Source organism: Propithecus coquereli, unplaced genomic scaffold (genome assembly GCF_000956105.1).
Source record: "Propithecus coquereli isolate 6110/MARCELLA unplaced genomic scaffold, Pcoq_1.0 Scaffold1, whole genome shotgun sequence".
Lineage (NCBI taxonomy): Eukaryota > Metazoa > Chordata > Mammalia > Primates > Indriidae > Propithecus > Propithecus coquereli.
The window spans coordinates 19,052,891-19,072,172 of record NW_012133857.1 but is presented as its reverse complement, the minus strand read 5'-3'; the positions used below and the strand labels follow the sequence as shown (position 1 = coordinate 19,072,172).

At 43.1% G+C, this 19,282-nt stretch overlaps 1 protein-coding gene across 1 annotated transcript in view; it reads left to right on the top strand.

The window, feature by feature from the left end:
- Positions 1 to 19,282, top strand: part of ARHGEF3 (Rho guanine nucleotide exchange factor (GEF) 3) — a 198,196-nt gene that overhangs the window by 47,129 nt on the left and 131,785 nt on the right. The gene's annotated exons all lie outside the window — the stretch shown is intronic.

The following is a 19,282-nucleotide window of genomic DNA, read 5'->3' as shown; positions in this document are numbered from 1 at the left end:
ATCTAGGCCTCTCCCCAGCCCCCAGCCTCTCGTGCGTTATAAACTCAGGCTCCCTTTAAGAAGGGAAGATCCCTAGCCCCCTTCTGCAAATGCATCGAGGAGGGAAAACCCAGTCCCAGGGAACTGCTGAAGCCCCTGCTTTAGCCACTGCCACACACCCTCCTCTGGGCTCAAGTTTGCTTCCGTTTCCTGCTAGGAAGAGTGTTTCCTCTGCATGTTTTCACCTGGGCAATTCAAGTTTTAAATTTTGAGTATTTGAGGAGCTTGTGTTGGTTTTGTCCCAAACCTAGAAGACAGATTGGGCTCCAGTTCCTTCCAGCCCCAAGCTTTCTAGACAATCTAGGGCCATCTTTTGACTTGAGCAGGGGAAGATGGCCCTTAAAACTCCTCTATGTTCCACCTGCCCCCACCAAGTTGATGGCCAAGGTCCCAGGCAGAAGGCGACAGGAGGGGAAAGTACCACCGCTTACCGAGGTCTCCTTGGTGCCAGGTGCTTCGTACAGCAGCCTCTCTGCCTGCAGAACAAGCCTGGGAGGTGGTTATCATCACACCCATCTTATAGGAAACCGAGGCGGACGTGGTTTCTTTTCTCTGAGCCTCGCAGATTCACACAGGCCCTGAGTCTCCTCTCCTTTCCCCGCAGCAGAGGGCTGGGGGCACTTTATTCTGTGGTATTACCTTTCAATTGCAAGCCCAGAGACCGCTCATAAAGACAGATCTTCTCTGTTCTTCAGTATCCATGAGTCAAGAGAAGCCCTGGTGTCACCCCTCCTTCCAGCTGGCCCTTGCCAGCTTCTGAACAGGAAATGACCCTGGCACACTTCATTTGCTTCACCCCCCCACCATCCATTAGGCTGATCCAAGTGATAAATCAGATCACATTACACTCCTTAGTTAAATTCTCCAGTGACTTCAGGGGGGCTTCCGTGGGGTCTGTACATTTGGATCAGAAAAAAATTACATTTTTATTTTCACTAACCTCCAACTGAAATTTACATTTCCTTTCTATAAATGACAACAACAAACCACAGCGATATCAGCAGTTACCTGTGACTTTGTCACCAAAGAACACGCTGGTATTTTCTTTTCACATTACATTGGTTGTATATGTCTCAAAATATCAAGTATGCCCATAATTATTTAAAATGACAGTAGTGATTAGAACCGCCACCACATCTGTTATTTAAAGGATGAACAAAAGAAACCAGATGATAAATTAGTTTTTTAATGCTGATAACTCTATTTCAGTATAGTGGATTTGGCCGGGTGCGGTGGCTCACGCCTGTAATCCTAGCTCTCTGGGAGGCCGAGGTGGGCGGATTGTTTGAGCTCAGGAGTTCGAAACCAGCCTGAGCAAGAGCGAGACCCCGTCTCTACTAAAAATAGAAAGAAATTAATTGGACAACTAAAAATATATACAAAAAATTAGCCGGGCATGGTGGCGCATGCCTGTAGTCCCAGCTACTCGGGAGGCTGAGGCAGGAGGATCGCTTGAGCCCAGGAGTTTGAGGTTGCTGTGAGCTAAGATGACGCCACGGCACTCTCTCTAGTCCGGGCAAAAATAGTGAGACTCTGTCTCAAAAAAAAAATGGGTTTCCTTAATGGGACGTGTACCAAGGGGTTGGGGGAGGGGCAATGGACAGTCTGCCCTGGGTTCAGGCAATAAGATGGTACTCTGGCTAAAGAATTCAAAAGCAATAGTAAAGTCAACTTAAAGTCTGTTATTCCATTATCACTATAGGCTGGCAAACAATATCCATGATAAAATATTCTTCTGTATTAGGATAAACCACTCCCATCTTCTCCCTGCCCCCACATGCCCACCCTTGGCCTTTCATAATCCTATGTTGTTTTTTGTTTTTATTTTTGGCATTTAAAAACACTTTGCAAGGCACAGAAACAGTTAAGAATCCCTGACTTAGAATAAAATGTAGATTCACTTTCCTTGGCCTATAGGGCCCTGTATGCCTAGGCTCCTGCCCACCTGCCAACTTCATTTCCCTCCACCCTTCCCCTCTCCTGGTACCTTCTAGTAAAGCAGAACTTCCTGATGCTACTCAAACATGCCAGGTTCGTTCTTGCCTCTCTTTCTCCCACCTTGCTCTAATCTCAGCTTTCAATGTCACCTCCTTGCAGAGGCCATCCCTGATAACCCAGTGGAAGGCAGGCCCCACCCCCTGCAAGTGCTTTCTCCAGGCAGTTATTACATCTGAACCACCTGTTGTCTTGTTGGCAGTCTGCCTCCCCTCACCAGAAGGAAGATCCACAAGCACAGACAGGGACTCCGACTGTCCACTGCGTAATCCCTAGCACCTTGACAAGCACTGCCAGGGGCTCAGCATCCTCAGAGCTGTGTTTGCTTCTCTTGGACTTCCCATGGTAGCACCCAGTTGATCATATATATTTAATTTTAGTATTTATTTTTTAATTTATTTTAGAGACAGTGTCTCTGTCGCTCAGGCTAGAGTGCAGTGGCATGATCATAGCTCACTGCAGCCTCCAACTCCTGGGCTCAAGTGATCCTCCTGCCTCAGCCTCCTGAGTAGCTGGGACTACAGACGCACATTCCCACACAGAGACATAGAGATGGGGCTGTCACTATGTTGCCTAGGCTGGTCTCAAACTCCTGGGCTCAAGGGATTAAAGTGCTAAGATTACAGGGATGAGCCCCTGTGCCCAGCCTGATCATATATGTTTAATCACTAGGCTTAAAAAAGCATTAAATTGTTCTTTCAAAACCAGGAAAAATGTATTCAACTATAAAAATGCATGTAGGTACAGCAAACGGCAATGCAACCATGACAGTTGAGGAAAGAAGAAAACTTTCAAACTGTGATTTGTAGGTCAGAAAATGGCACCAGAGCCGGGCATGGTAGCACACACCTGTAATCCCAGCTATTAGAGAGGCTGAGGTGGAAGGATCACTTGAGCCCAGGAGTTTGAGGCCATAGTGTATTATCATTGCACCTGTGAATAGTCACTGTACTCCAGCCTGGGCAACATAGCAAGACCCTACCTCTAAAAAACAAACAAACAAAAAAAAAACCTAAGAAACTTAAAAAAAAGAAAAGAAAATGGCACCAGATTTCCCCCCTTTCTTTGGTATTGTATCAGTTTGGAGAAAGCAGCAGAAATCCTGGCTCACAGAGCCTTCAACAGGAAGGATGCTTTGTGTCTCACAGAATCAGAAGTACCAGAGGTAGGTTGATTTCTGATTGACTGACTCACTCAACGCCCACCAAGCACTCAGGTCCTTTCCATCTCCCTAAACTCTCCGTACTCTTCAGGCTGGTGTCCCTCGTGGTTGCAAGATGGCTGCCTGTAGTCACCGGGGTGAGGTGTTTCCATTTTCTAGAAAATAAGTCCTTCCTTTTAATGTGTTTGGGTGTGTTAGGTCACATACTCACCCCTGGGCCAATAACAGCATTCAGAGGAATGCCATGAAGATTGACTCAGACTTTGCTGTGGGGATGAACAAGGTGAACACATGCAGATAAAAGGGGCTCCCAAAAGAGGGAGAAAGGGGAATAGCTGGTAGGATGGCACCCCTCAGCATCCACTGTAGGTGTGGCTTGTTTTAAAATCAAATTTTTTGTTCTAGTGTTGAGGAATAACCACTTAGATTGGCTTCTGATGGAAACAGTTCTAATCTTTTTACTTTTTCAAATATGTGGGCTCTTTTCTTCTAGAAAAAAATATTTTAAATTATTGCCTTTATCTTGGCCTTGTTATCAGTCATGTGATCTGGCAGCTGAAGCAATACGGCCCATGACTGCAGACTTGGATGCTTATATAACAGGCTTTGGTCTCCATAGTTAGTTTTAAATGAAGAGTGTGTGCCAGGGATTTGGAAAAGCTCTAATATAAATTTTCAAAGAAACAACGTTGCTTAGACCTTACTTAGATTATGAAGAACAAGTCGATTGGTCTTGGGAGGCAGAGCAAAGCCTCTAACCGAGCTCTGGAAAGCCTCTAGATTTTTTTTTTTTTAATTCCTGTTTTATTACAGCAGAAGTGTCAGCCACTATCTTGATGGATGCTGTGAAATTAAAAAAAGAAAAACTCTCAAGCTGGAATAGAATTTGGTTCACTGCAGGAAGATTATAAAACGGAAGATACAAGTAAATGGAGGGCTATAGAAAGGCCTGGAAGAGAGCTGCCTGTACTTCTGCAGCAGAGAAGGGAGCTCTGCAGGGGTGGAGGGAGAGGATGTGGGTTGGGACATGGTATGTGGTGGGGACGGGGAAAGGGGAGCCCCGGGGACCTCAAGCTGCATCTGTAAAGAGGATGTGTATTAGTGAGTTAGTGTAATAAGACATTGATTAAAAAAAACGGTCCGTTTATCAGCAATAGATAGACAAGTGAAATTGCAGTATTAGACTTGCTGGCTTGAGAATCCTTCGATACCACGTTGGCCTTGAAAACTCTGGGGTAAAGGGCTAGAGAAAGAGGCTGGGATTTCTGAAAATGTCAAGTCACTGTCCTTCCAGACAGATATTGGATGTACGTCGTTTTCTTATTTTCTTTCCCTTCCTCCCCTTATTACCCTCCACTTCATTTTTCTCCCCGAGTTATGTGTATTTTATGTGGCTGGATGCCTCGCGGTGGTGCCACCTCCCAGGACTGACAGGTCGTGGACTTAGGTTGTCTGGCCGCCCTGGCCCCACACCTTCCTCCTCGGCGGTGGGGCCCCTGCTGCTCTGCAGCCCCCCTGCTCCTTTGGGAGAAATGGTACAACCTGGACAAGAAAAGAAGCCCTTTGAAAACCAGGTAGCGGAATGGAGCGATGACACTTGTCTTTTCTGGGGTGTACTTTTAGAAGTTAAATTGCTTTTTATTTTGGGATGAAGGGTAAATACTTGGAATGCCTTTTCTGGTGGTAACTGTGTCATCATCCTCTGTGCCATCGTGTCACCAATGTGGGAGAGCTGTGGTCCAGTGCGACAGTGTTTTCCCCTTCAGTGTCTGGGGTTGTATGCCGCAGTCATGGTGTCGGGGGTGCAGCCCAGAGGACTTGCTTTTTTTTCAACAAAGGTCCATTTACTGCTACCAAGATGAGATGTTTGGAAAAGTTAGCAAACGTGTGTTCCTCCCCTTTTTAGATATGCGATCTTAGTAATCATTTCCTCCAGATAAAAATGGGGACAGTGATAATGCTTGCCAACCTTCAGTCCTTCCCATCTCAGTCAAAACCCTTTGGGGATCACAGGCACCCCTCCGTCCTGCCCCTCACCTCCGCCTCCCCCCTCCCCCCTCCTCAGCCCCCCTTCCTTCCTGGAGCCGCTCTGGTCTGGATCCCTCCCTTGCTCCTCCTCTGACCTTGTTACCCTGCTCCATACATTTGTGTTGAATCAATGACTCAACTGCCTCGGCCACCAGGCCTTGCCGTGGCCGCACCTGACCTCTGCCGGTGCTACGCTTCACTGTTCCTGATTCAGGTCTCCCTCCCCTGGGCTCTGTGACTGCACACTCCCCTGTTCACTGCTCACATTTTTGGCCACTCCACCTTGGATTCCTTTGTAGGTTCCTTTTCCTGTGTCCATCTCTTATCTGGGGACATCCCTCAGGGTCCTGACTGAGGCCTCCTAGACAGCTGTGTTTGAATGTCTTCCCCAGAATTCACACTCAACTTGTCTAAAATGCAACTTCTCACCTTCCCTGCCCACTGCGCAACCCCACTGCCCCTCCAGGTATTTGTGTCCCTCTGAATAGCATCCCTCAGTTGCCAGAGCCAGAAACCTGGGTGGTATCAAGGCCTCTTTCCTTTCCTTTGTTTCCCACACTGAATTCGTCACCAAATCTTGACCTGCCTGCCTCCTAAATATCTCTGTAATCCTCCAGTTTTCTCCAGCCAATGCCTCTTCCTTGGCAGAGGCTGTCTAGTCTCTGTCCTGCATTCCTGCTGCCAGCTTGGAGATCTGCCAGCCTCCTCTCTGCCCTCAAATCCATTCCCTCCACTAAAGCCCAAAGGATCCTCCTAAAACCCAATTTGGGTTGCCGTGCCCCTGCTTTACATCGTTTGCTGTCTCTCGGTTTCCTCCAGAGAAAGCCTGAGGATAAAGCCTCACGTAGCTTCAAGACTCATCTCCCACACGTCTCTGCATCTTTCTTCATTCCTCTCTCCCTTTCTTTACGCCGGCTAAAGGGATCCGGACTTCCGTGACGTGGTACTTTCCACCTGCTGGTCCTTCTGCCCGGAATCTTTCCTCTCCTTCCTTTGTCCTCACCCTTGTCTAATTGTCCTTCAGGTCTCAGCTTTCTATGTTACTCCCACTGAGAACCCCTCCCTTACCCTCAAACAGAGGAGCCCTTTCTGGAGGCTTCCATAAGAGCCTGTGTTTTAGGAAACATAGTTTATCATATGTGCAGATTTCTATCTTTGGATCAAATTCAAAGTTTAAAAATCTCTGTTTTTAGGAGGTCTTGTTTTCTTAAACACAACACTCCTTGAACTTCAAATAGAGATTGTCGACTGAAGCCGTCTGTGGCTATTCTTAGCCCGTGCTTTCACTATTTTCTAAATGCGACGCATGCTCTATACATCCACTGGGCAGCCAGGCTTCCTCTTTGGGAAGTAATAATTTTAGTAAGTCAAGGGAATGGTTGAGAGGATAAAGTGGACATGTCAGATCAGGGTTTGATGAATCAGCCAGCCCAGCCTGAAGCAGGAAAGATTATCAGCTGCATACTTCACATTTTCTTCTCCAGTTGACCATTAAGAATGGCATATTATACAAGTGGACTTTTTACAGCATGTGAATCAACTTGTGACAATTCTGTTTCTGTAGGGGTTTTTCTTTTTTTCTTTAATACCATGAAACAAAAGAGAATTAGTCATGATTTTGGTCTGCAGAAGTAAGGAGAAAGGGGCACGGTTCTGTAGCTTTCTGCTAATGCATGTGAGAATTTGAGAAAACAGCAATTTTGGTCTTGGGGTGTGTGTATGTGAGTGAGATCTCCAAAGGTGATGTCAGCTTGCAGGGGGTCAGGTGGCTTGCCAGGCTGCACCTTCTGGGGACTGGCACTGTGACAGGTCACTGGTGGTCAGTGTGCTGGGTCCAGCAGTCCCCTTTTATCTGGTCTTTGGCGTCTCTGGGTTCTGATTCAACTCAAAGAAACTACAAGAGGAAGAACCGGAAAAGGACACTTACTCAGATTCTGCCTCCTGCGAGACAAAAATCACTCAAGAGATGAAGAGAGCAAAGGATAATGAAAATAGATGAGAACGTGCAGGGGGCCATGGGGCCCTTGGAGACCCTCAGGGAGGGTGCTTGGGAGGAAGTTTCTTGTTTCTGCAGTAGGGCATTTGTGCCAGAATGACCCACATCTCTGCTCTGTGGTGGGCTTTCCCTGCCTGAGGGAAGGGCCAGAGTTGAGAAATGTTGGAACAGAAGCATACTGAGTCATATGTGTGGGGGAAACTCATGAGTCTTCAGGGGTGACTGCCCCCTCCAGGGTTGGTCAGGTGACAGAGGGCTCAGGGGCCAAGTCCACAGGGCTGGCCACCACCCATGACCACTGAAGGTTTCTGACCCAGGTGGGATGTGACCCAGTTAGCCTAACATTACTACTGAATCTTTGTTAAAAAGAAATTTCGTAGGTAAGTGTTGGAATAGATTGTGGCTGGTGTATATATGATACATAAAGAGAGCCAAATCTGAAATGATTTAATGGAAAATTTATCTCTGAAGATAGGCTTTTTGCTTTGTATCTTCTAATTTTTCTGCAAAGATTGTGTATAATTTACAAACTAAAAAAATAACAATAGGGTTTTTTTGTTGTTGTTTTTAAAGGAAAGATAGTTGTCATGGTTGGAATGTCCTCTCCAAAACTCACTTTTAAATGTAATAATTGCCTTTGCAACAGCGTTAAGAGGTGGGACCATTAGAAGGTGGTTAAGCCATGGGGGTTCTGCCCTCATAAATGGATTAATGTCGTTATTGCGGGGGCGGGTTTGTAATTGTGAGAGTGGGTTGCTATAAAAGTGAGTTGGACCCTCCCTGCCTCTCACGCTCGTCCCCTCTGGCCCTTCTGCCTTCTGCCATGGGGTGACGCAGAGCAGAGGCCCTCGCAAAGCGCTAGTGCCATGCTCTTGGACCTCCCAGCCTCCAGAACTGTGAGAAATAAATTTCTTTTCTTTATCAATTACCCAGCTTCTTGTATTTGTGTACAGCGACACAGAACACACTAGGACAAGCAGTACCGAAGGAAAGACTGGAGAGGGGAAATCCACTGGGAGGTGAGGGAGAATAGCCCTGGGGAGGATGACTGGGGCTGGAAGGCGGCAGGAGAGAAGTAGATTTTAAGTGGAGCCTGGGTGCTAGGTGCAAGGGGAAGAGGGATAGTGAGGAACTGAGATGGGTGAAGAAAGGGGTGGGGAGAGGGAGTGCCTGCAGGCACAGAGGAAGCGAGGGCTTAGGGACACATGCACCCGACCCCCAGTGCGCAACCAGGACCCTCAGATGGAATCTGAGAGAATTTCCCCACCAAAAGGCAGCGTGGTGAGCGGGTAAAGAGACAAACCTGGGAGCCACACCACCTGGGTTTCAGTGTTCACTCTACCACTTACTGGCTGCTGCATAACCTCAAACAAGTTACTTGACCTCTTTTGTGCCTCAGTTTCCTCATCTGTATACCAGGGATAATAATAGCACCTGCCTCATAGGGTTGTTATGTGGATAGCTTTAAATGAGTTAATATTTGCAAAGAGGTTAGCACAGCGCCTGGCATATAGTAAGCTCTGTATAATTGATGATAAAAGTAGAAACTAGAGTGTGAAGCCCTTGAAGGCCTGGAATGGGTGTTTGATCCGTCTCTCTCCAAGTACCTCACACGGTGCCAGGCAGCTGTATTTTAGGCACTGTGTGTATAGCTGTCAAATGAATACATGTGGCAATTAGGTTTTTAGGATTTGTTTGTTTGTTTGTTTTTTAGTATATGATGAGTTAAACAGACCTGAGATGGCTTTGTTTCTTGTGTGTGGAAAAAACCTCCACCTCATTTTAAGTTCCAAATAACCAAGTTTATAAAGAAATTTTGGTACACGACTATTTCATCAGATGGGGACTGCCGATATTATAAAAAATGCCAGGAACAGCAGTGCCTTGTACCTACATGTGATGGATGATGTGGGAAAGCATCAATTAAGAAACAAATAGGGCTCAGAAACATTGTTGATAAGGTTCTGGCAGCGTGTTACTGGGGGTCAGGGGTGAGCATTGCTTAAAACCCAGAAAATGCATGAAGCAACTTAGTTTTGGATTCTGAACGCAAATCGATAAGATCTAAGGTCCGGAGACTCCATCTGGTAAGGCATTTTCCAAAAGGCCCTTTCAGCTGTCATGTCCCGGCTGGAGCGTGAGGCGGCCCTCCGAGCGGGGAAACAAGGGAAGATGAATGTAGGCACAGTATTTTTAGAATACATTGTTCTCTAAATTTTAGAAACAGCCAACCTAGATGAAAATGTGTTTTCGGAGACACTCTTCCACTCTTTGTGCTACTTAAAAGATTGGTATCTAGAAATAGAAAACAAAGTGTGTTTTCTTTGTCTGGTAATTAAATTTCTTGTTGTTTCACCCAGAGGTGAGCAGAGACCATCTATTTTGGGCTACTAGAGTTAGTATAACAGCATCTTTAAGGCAACAGGACATGGGCATTGTGGAAGTATGCTATCAAAATGAGAGCTTTTTAGTTGCAGTCAGGGTACACAAATAATAGAAGAAGTTAACATTTAGCTTTTACTGTGTGGGCTTGGCATGTGTTTTCTCCTGTAATACTTTCAACAATCCTGAGAAGTTGCTATTATCACTGTCCCCATTCTATAGATGATAAAAATGAGCCTGGAGGAGGTGAAGAAACTTGATCAAGCCTGTAACTCTACATTGCCAAAATGAATCCAGAGACTATCACTTAAACCATACTCTGTGTAAATTTGCCTGGAAAAAACTTATCAAACATATGTTATTTTTATTTTAAGTAAACCAGAGTTTTAGCTTCTCGTCCACACTTGTAAAGAAGAATTATGTAAGTTCCCAATAAAAGACCTTCTGATTCTGTAGGTACAGGACACTTAGGTGCTATTCTGTAATCCCCAGGAACATACAGAATGAAGTAGCCTCAACAAAAGGCTGCTCTCACGTCGGCAGGAGGTGAATGAGGCTTGATTCACTGCAATTAAGATAAAAATAAAGCTCTTTTAGTGGTTTTACTAAATAAAAAACTGGATACCTGCTGATAATAATTAGTGTTCAGTTCAGCCTTTGGAAAAGCCACTTGTACATCAAGTGTATTAAGATGTCTTAGTGGGAGAGTTGAATGGCAACTGTTCAACTGTGTCTCTTCTCCTGCCCTGCCCACAAAATAACTCGTATTACAGGATAACAACAATAAACCATCTTCTGTTGAGCTTCTACAATTTTTCGGGAACAGTACCAGGCCCTTTGCGTATATTTTATTATTTTGTTACCATTTAAGTCTCAAAAAAAGCTATCTAAAGGAGAGGGTATTATAGCCATTTTACAGTTGGGGAAACTGAGGCTCTGAGAAGTTAAGTGAATTGCCCAAAGCCACAGAGCTAGCATGTGGCACAGCTTAGAACTGATTCCCCAAATATTTTATTTTTGTTTATTGTAGACATTTTCAGGCATACACAAAATTCAAAAGGTTAGTATAATGAAACCTCATTCACTGTTCACCCAGCCCTGACAGCTATCATAGTTTACCATTTTTATTTTACCTGTTCCCCCATCCACACACTTTTTTTTTTTTTTTTTGTATTTTAAAGCAAATTCCAGACATCCTGTCATTTAATCCATAAATAAAACCCAAAGGTAGTTTAAATGTCACATTAGCATTTTTTGCTTTAAAGCTGCTTCCTACTCAGCTCAAGTCTTGCTTTGCTCCACAGCACTTTGCCCAAATTCGTGGTTGTGCTATTACTGGCTGTGTGTGATTGCTCCTTCATGGCGAGAGCTGGGCCCTCCTTCTCCCTCCTACATCGTGCCACCCACAATGCACAGCGCTGTGCTCTACACTGGGGGTCCGGCAGGGGGGCAGGCAGACTACTGTTTATAAAATTAAGACTGTTCAACTTTTTAAAAATTGGGGGATTCACTATTTTCAAGCAATACCAGGAAAACAAGAGAATCTTTGAAGGAAGAGGTGAGAAAATTTCCCTCCTGCTTCTACCTTGAAAGTGTCTTACTACACGTACAGTACAGTTGGCCAATATGTGCTTGGGAAACTGAATTGAAGGTAGAAAATGAGGCTTGCATTCAGGTATGAGTTTGCAAGTTTGAGTCTTAGAATTGTGTCTCAGTTTGGGTAGGGTTGAGCTGGCTTCCAGGCAAAAGAAACTGCTTTCATGGAATAAATTCTGGGGAGTTGGGAAGACCAGATTCCCCAGAATTAAAATTCTTCTGTTACTTTTTCTGTCTGTAATTTATGAGTTGGTGAGAAATAGGGAACTTGCGACATGGAAGCAGAAAACCTGAATTCTAAACCCTCCACCCCTCATTCTGCCTTTACTAAGGTTACTGTGTAACCTTAGGCAGGTCACTTAACCTCTCTGAGCCTGTTTCTTAATCCATCCATTCAATAAATACTGCTGAGTGCCTACTATGTGCTGGGCACTGGGCATGAAATAAGGTGGTGTCTGTGCAAATAATTTGTAAATAAATTCTGTAATAATTTCCTTGTTAAAATGCAAATGCCTTTGGAGGGGAGCACTTTAAATAGTAATCTGTTCTTAGGAATGCCTCTTTGCTCTTTAGAGACAGGGATGGGAAGAGGACAGGATACAAAGCCCTGGGATCACTAAAGACAGACTTGGTCCACAGCTGGATCTGAGGAGCGGTGTTATACAGGGAAAAGTTTGTGAAGTTAGTCCCCATACAAGTTCTGTTCGAAAATACCACCATATAATTTCATGTGTACAGGAGCCCATTCAAAGCAGCAAAAACAGCAAATCAAACAGCTTACACATGCTTTGAATCTATCCCCAGCAATTTCTACAAATGTGCCCCTTCAGAATAAACAACACACAGGTCTGGAAGTTCTCTAGTCATTTGCACCTTCTCTAATGATTAACTCTGATTAATTGTTGCTGAACTCACAGCCCATTTTCAGTGTATACACTTCTCGGTAAGCTATAAGTCCATCATCTGGTGTTTTAATTCAACGCCTGTTTCCTCCAGCTCCATTTTCTAATTTCTACCTTTCTGTCCAGTTGCATTTGTGTTCTTATGCTCCTTTGAGGCATGAAGTAGAATTTAAAAAAATATTAAATGAAAGACTTAAATAAAACTCCCGTGGGTTGGAGTGAAAAAGGAATTGTTATGGACCCAAGTGGGAATTTTAGGGCTGTTAAACACATTATGTGTTGTACTGTTAAACATTATTATATAATGGACAGATTATTGACCTTGGAAAGTCCGGGTTCATTTTCAATAGCGCGAGTTTCCAGACCCAAGGCCACTAAGGTAACACAGAGATCCTCAAAGCAGGGGAGAGCAGGTAATACTGCATTTTTGTTTCAGCATCACAGTGGAAGTCTAGGGCAACTACTAGGCACTGGGGAAATAAGATGAATAAGATGCAGTCTTTGCCACTGTGCAATCACAATTTCAGTGTAGTCTGATAGTATTCTACCAGACATCTTCATTCATTTCTTTAGTCACTCAACAAACCTCATCTTGGGGACTTCCCAAGGAGTTTGGCCTAGATTCTCCAGGCAGTGAAGGTTTTGGAAGAGGGATATGATCTGATTGGAATGGTCTTTCGAGAAGGTCAAGGACTGAGGGAATGGCTTAGTGAAGTGAGGGCCTGGTGGTGGGAAATCAATTAGGAAGTCAGGGAAATCTCCCAGGGAGATCATCTGCTCATGAAGTAACATTATATATTAAACTGTATGTTGTTCTCTCTCACCGTGAACAGAAGGGGAAAATCAAGAAAGAAAATGTAGCACTGGTTTTTGGAATAATGCTATAGGACTAATTTCAGTTCAGGTATTACCAAATAGACTCTCTGGCTCAATTCTGGTATAGATTTTTGCTGTCTTATTTATTGCTGGTGAGACCAGGCTGGGTATGATTTCTCCCCTTGGTTCAGATGGAGAAGTGAAGGAAAATGTGATGTATGAGTTATCTATAACAATGTTACTACAAATTTAGAGTGTCAAAACAACACACATTTATTATGGTACCGTTTTTGTGGGTCAGTAGTCTGACATGGCTTAGCTGGGTCTTCTACTTCAGAGTCTCACAAGGCTGCAATCAAGGCATTGGCCAGAGCTGTGGTATCATTTGAGGTTTGACTGGGGAAGAATGTTTTTCCAAATTCATGTGGTTATTAGCAGCAGTCAGCTACTTGTGGCTGTAGGACTGAGGGCCTCAGTTTCTTGTTGGCTGTTGGCTGGAGGCCACCTTCAGCTCCTTGTCACATGGGCCTCCCAACATGGCCTCTTGCTTCTTCGATTCCAGCAAAGGAGAGAGTTGCCTCACAATATGGGTACATAACCCAATCTTATGTAATGTAATCATATACACATAATCACATACACTCTGTCATCTTGCTGTATTCTCTGTAGCTATAAGCACATCACAGCCTGCACTGGCCCTACAAGGGCATGGGCACCAGGAGCCAGGGGTCATGGAGGCACCTTAAGAGGCTGTCTGCCCTCTGTGATGTGCAGTTACTTGATGAAGGATCCCAGAAAACCCTACTGTTGTCACAAAACCACCCTCTTTTTCCCTCTACTACATATAATCCTGGGAAATGGATCCAGTCTCCCCACCCCCCTAATCCTTCTGGATAATTGTTCTTAGCCCTGCTACAGAGGTGGTGGCAAAACCTGTTTCATTATCTGTTGGCTGGAATCCTGGTGGCAGCAGCAATTGGTATTGGTTTTATTTCTGGTTCCTTTTTTATTTCGTTTCATTTCATTAAATATTATCTTCTTTGCCTGAAAGATTTTGTACCTTTTATTTGTTTTTAAATAGTCATTGAGGAAAATTAACTAGAGGCAGGCAAGATTCCAGACAACGTGCTTAGAAGGTTTCAGGTGGTAATTTCAAGCATTCTATTTATTAATTTAATGATAAATCATAAGAAAAGAAGCTTAACGGCTCTTAGAAAAGGTAATCCTGGTACCATGATGGACCCACCTTGTCTATATCTCTGTCTCAATTTCCCTACCTATTAATATAAAATCCATACTAATCGGATATTCCAAAGGGAACTAATAATTTTTTAACATAAAATGGAAATCCTACACAAGAGACATTTATTTACATTCGGCACTGTTGAGCAGAACTTTGCCTTGAAGCTTTAAATAATTGTCATGCAGTAAGTGCCTACCATGTGCCAGGTACTCTACTTGTTGCTTTCATTTCCTTTTCTTACAGATCTTGACAATGACCATGAAAGGTAGATCTTATTATCTTCATTTTGCAAATGACGAGTCTGAAATTCAGAGATTTCGTTTAATGAGTCCAAGGCCACACAGCTATGAGTCAAGATTCTGCCTGACTCTGTGTCCTATTAATTTGCCATTGCACCAGGAATTATGGAACTAAGCCAATGCCTTGCTCAGTTGCCATTTATATATATTTTCCTGAAATCAGTGGCAGTTTTCTAGAAGTCAGAAAGGGAAGAACTTAAAGGGAAACTATTTCTTGCGTATCCTTGCTCTCTAAGAAAAAGTATTAAAAGAAGAGCCAAAGGTTGAATTGCATGATGATTTCACCTTTAACATGTAAAATATGTATCCACATTATGGAATAAAATGCCGCAGTAAGAAAAAGAAAGAGAAAGAAAGAAACAAAGAAGGTCTAAGATGAAAATATTGCCAAAACATATTGTTAGATTTTAAAAAACAAGTTACAGAAACTTAAGTATGATATCATTTGCATGCTAAACTAAGCCACCACAAAGCAATTCTATTTATTTTTCAAAGATACATAAATGCATAGAAAGTGATCTGAAAGGATGATACCCTAAACTCATTAAAATGTTTCCCTCTGAGGAGGGTGCCTCATATTGGTCCCAGTGGCGGTTTGTGGGGGACTTTAATCTTTAACATTCTAAGTTTTTACAAGGAGAAAGTATTCATATCTTACTTGTGTAATTAGAAGTTATTTTTTGAAAAAGTAAAACATGGAACATAAAGCCAACCCACCTCATGACTAGCCACAGCCAAAAGTTGCAGTTATTTATAAGTCATTTTAACAGTGAAGAAAAAGGATGAACTAAAATGCTATGTCACCAAGAGAACTTTTTCCTCCAGAGATTTCTAAGTCAGCTGGGGCTTTGATGTCTGGCCATTGTCTGAACAGGGTCCTTGCTCAGGAGTCAGCTATGGCCACCCTAAGCAGAGTTCTGTGATGAGCCACACTGGGGACAAAGGGATGAGTGAACAGCTCTGTTTCCTTCCAGACATCTCTGCTGTTCATCACTTCACCTTAAGTCGGGTAATCTTCTAGGGCTAGATGATGGTGCACGGGGGTGAGAGGAGGTGAGGGGATTGGTTGATGGAGTAGAGGGGTAAGAAAAGAAACTCAAAGGTAAAAGCATTGAATTCGAGACATCTGCTAGGGATCATTTAATGTCCAGGCTGATTAATTTAGTTGGGTATCAGTCTAAGGAGACAGGTAGGGACTCTATCCCCTGCTGGGTCAAATCACTTAATTCTTAGGAGAAATGGCATGAGAGTGCTTGACTATTTTTCTAGCTCTTGGAAAAAGATACAAAATTAGCCAGGTCTCTAGCAGTAAGATCCAAGATAGATCTGCTAGTTGTATAATTTTTTCTAATTTGCATTAAAATAAAGACAAAAATAGAAAAACAATTTATATTTTTATAAATAATAAAAATATACTTATCTACATGTATCTTAAAATCTCATTGGACTAGTGGTAGTGCATGGGGGAACACTGCCAGAAGTGTGATGAGCTTCAGCTTTCAGGAGGTACTGAGTTCAAATCCTGCTTCCACAACTAACTTGGCAACCAGAGGGCTTAACCTTCTTAGCCTCACTTTCCTCACCTCAAGAGTGGGCTTACTTTTTCCTATCTCATAGGGCAGTTGTATTAAATATTACCTAAGCTAATGGCTATAAAGCATAATGTGTAGTACCTACAAAATGTTAGCAAAAGAGAAAGATCTTTTCAAATTATAAAACACATGCCAAGACCATGATTAAATAAATATAGCCTCTGTAAAATATGCTGCCATCTTTTGGTGATGGTTCAGTGCTTAACTTCTTGTTTTGGAAATTTGTATGTGTCTGTGGAGTTTTTTTTCCCCACTAAGCTGTTCTCTTTTGGTCCCTTTTTTATCCACACTTTGGCTGTAATTCATAGAATTACCTATTTCAGATCAATCTGATGGCTGAAAAAGGTAAAGCACAGAATCAAAGTGATTACATAGCTACTCCGAAATGCATAGAATCACACCCAAGAATTTTTCTAATTAAATGGTCTTTGTAGGGGTGAGGTCTCTGAGTATGAAACTATGTAACTAAAGCCTTGGCAACATCTCATCAGATTGTGGGTGCTTATGTTTAAATTTTGTTTCAAATATATCTGCTCTGGCCCTTAGTGCTTGCCAGGTTGACTGTGTACACGGAGAAGCAAAGTTTGTTCAGCTACTCAGCTTGTAAGTGACTGCCTTGATGGAGAAAGTAGGAGCGTGAGCTGTGCAGAGTTGATGGCAGCTAACTGGGTAAGTTGTGTCTAAATGGAGGACGTCAAAAATTTCACGTAGCACCAACAAACAGGAGTGTGTGCTGTGGCTGAAACGGGGATTTGACTGGAGAAGCTCACCTGATAATAAGGCAGTAAGTTCTTGCCACCTCTTTTAGAACTCCTGCCTGATTAGCTGGTGGCATTGACTCAAGCTTTTCCTGCCATTCCTGCTTCAGGGAAAGATTCAAACCAAGGTTGATCCTTCATCTCTCTCTTGCATTGAGATGCCACAGTGGGCATATCTGGGGATCTTAATAATTTGTCATTCTGTTTTACCCTGAACTTGATTAGTACAGATGATGAGCAGGAGGTACTCGTGTATTTGTGGCAAAGAGAAGGGGTTTTCAGCACTTTTGCACCCCAGAGTGCTCATTTAAGTATTCCTAAGATCAGGTAGATATAATCTAGGGCTAAAGTCTTTCTTTGACATTGCCTAACTGTGTGTATGTTAATGACAGGAACTTTGCTGTTTTGATGTTACAGTTTTTGAAAACCTTTTCTATCTCAATAAATCTTCCTAACCATGACATTTAGTAAAGCAACATCCTAGAAATTCTTACCTAAAAAAAAAAAAAAATTAGCCTTTATGTAATGAAAGACATGAAAAAAGAATTTTTTAAAATTTTTGAACAAGTAGTATTAATTTTATAATATATCAGTGGGTGAATTTTCAAGTGCACTCCTGGTTGCTCTTTCAGCCATTCGGAAATAGGATTCGTCTTCTCAGTTTTAACATTAGGTGCAGAGAAGAGGTGCCCCAAAATGTGAGTCAGGACAAAGCTGGGCTTCCATCTCGATGTCTCAAACAAACTTTTATTGATTGTTTATGATGCTTACTCACGGCACTGCACTGAGTCCCTCGCAAACACGCACTCCTAACCTCATGCGAGAGACAACATATAAACAATGAACTATTGCTCAGGGAATGTGTGTTGTAACAGAGCTATTTTAAAAAGCAGACGTTTGATGGGAACGTACTTGGAGCCTCAACCTTCTTATCTGTAAAGTGCGGAAAATGGACAAATCTCTGTCTGCTCCTTTCCAGCTTTGAAGCTCTGGGAGCCTGTAGAAAGGCAGGCCACCTCTTGTCCTGGAACCATTTGTTTTGCATGATCATGGAATAGTAAATACACTGTTGGACACAGTAAACATTTACAGCCCCCTGGCTGAGGGCATCTTTCCTGTTGTTCACGTTGTAGGCTGGCTGTCCCAGGCATCGCATGCATTTTTTCATTGAGTCTAGCACAAAAACTGTGCACCTCTCATTTGAAGAATGTCTGTGATGGTCTCAAAAAGTAACCTCTTTGCCTCAAAGTGCTAAAAATATCCACCCGAGAACAAGGTGGGCTGCCAGAGCTTCGTCGCGTCCCCCACTTCCTCTAGCAACTTGAAAGAAAATGCAGAGGATGACACATTGCCAAGATGAGATAATGCCTGGTATCTGGTGGCTGAAGTCATCTCCAAGAGGCTTCCTGTCAGATGAAACATTTCCGGGCCTGAGAGCACCACGATCCTGCCGGGTTGTACCACTTTTTTTTCCCAGATTTTGCAACCCTAGGAACCAGGCTCGCTTTTACTCCTCTGAGTGAGAAGAGAGGTCACTCCCTCTCTCAGGGCGTCCTGGGGTAAATGTGATCTTGTGCTGTGAGTTATCAGATTCTAAAGGAGGGTGGTGTAGCTTTCTAGGGTTAAAATGCAATGATGAGCTTCTAATCCTCTTGGGATTTGGAGAGGGTGCAGAGTGTGGAAGATTTGATTAGATAATCTAGACACCTCACTGTTCTTTGTTTTGTGGTTTTATATTTTTAATAAACTTTAATTTTGGAATAATTTTAGATTTACAGAAAAGTTGCAGAGATACTACAGAGAGTTCCTGCATACCCTTCACCCAGCTTCCCCTGATGTTAACATCTCATATAACCAAGGTACATTTGTCAAAATCAAGAAAGTAAACGTTGGTATAGTACTGCTAAGGAAATGGCAGAGTAGTTGGACTTCACCACACAGTCTTCTTTAGAAACCAAAATTTTAAAAACAACTAATGCCCCCTTCACACACACATACACCAATGCACAAATATAGATGTATACTCCGACCTTTAAAATATGTATGTGCAAATGCACAAGTTTCTCTTATGTAAATGGCTGTTATGTTCTCCTGCCTTTTGAGACAGGTTATACAAATTCTCAGTTGCCTTTTCTGGATGACTCACAGTGACCATGCGTCATTATACTTTGCTGCATTTTGTTGATCTCTCGGTGTTTTATGGCTGTTTGGCCCCAGGAATTTGTGCTTTTTGAGTTTTTGTAGCACCTCTCTCATGACTGTCTCTCAAACAACTGCCAGCTGTTGTTTCTCTCTGCCATCAGCATTTTTGTCTGCGGCAGACCTTCCCACATGTAAACTGCAGCAGCTAACCTGTTAAGATGTTCTAACTATGTACTGAGCTTCTTAGAATCATGGGAGGAAAAGTACCTGTAAATGAGGTACTTGGACAACATTAATGGGTAGATTTTATATTTTTTCAAAAATCCTTTTAT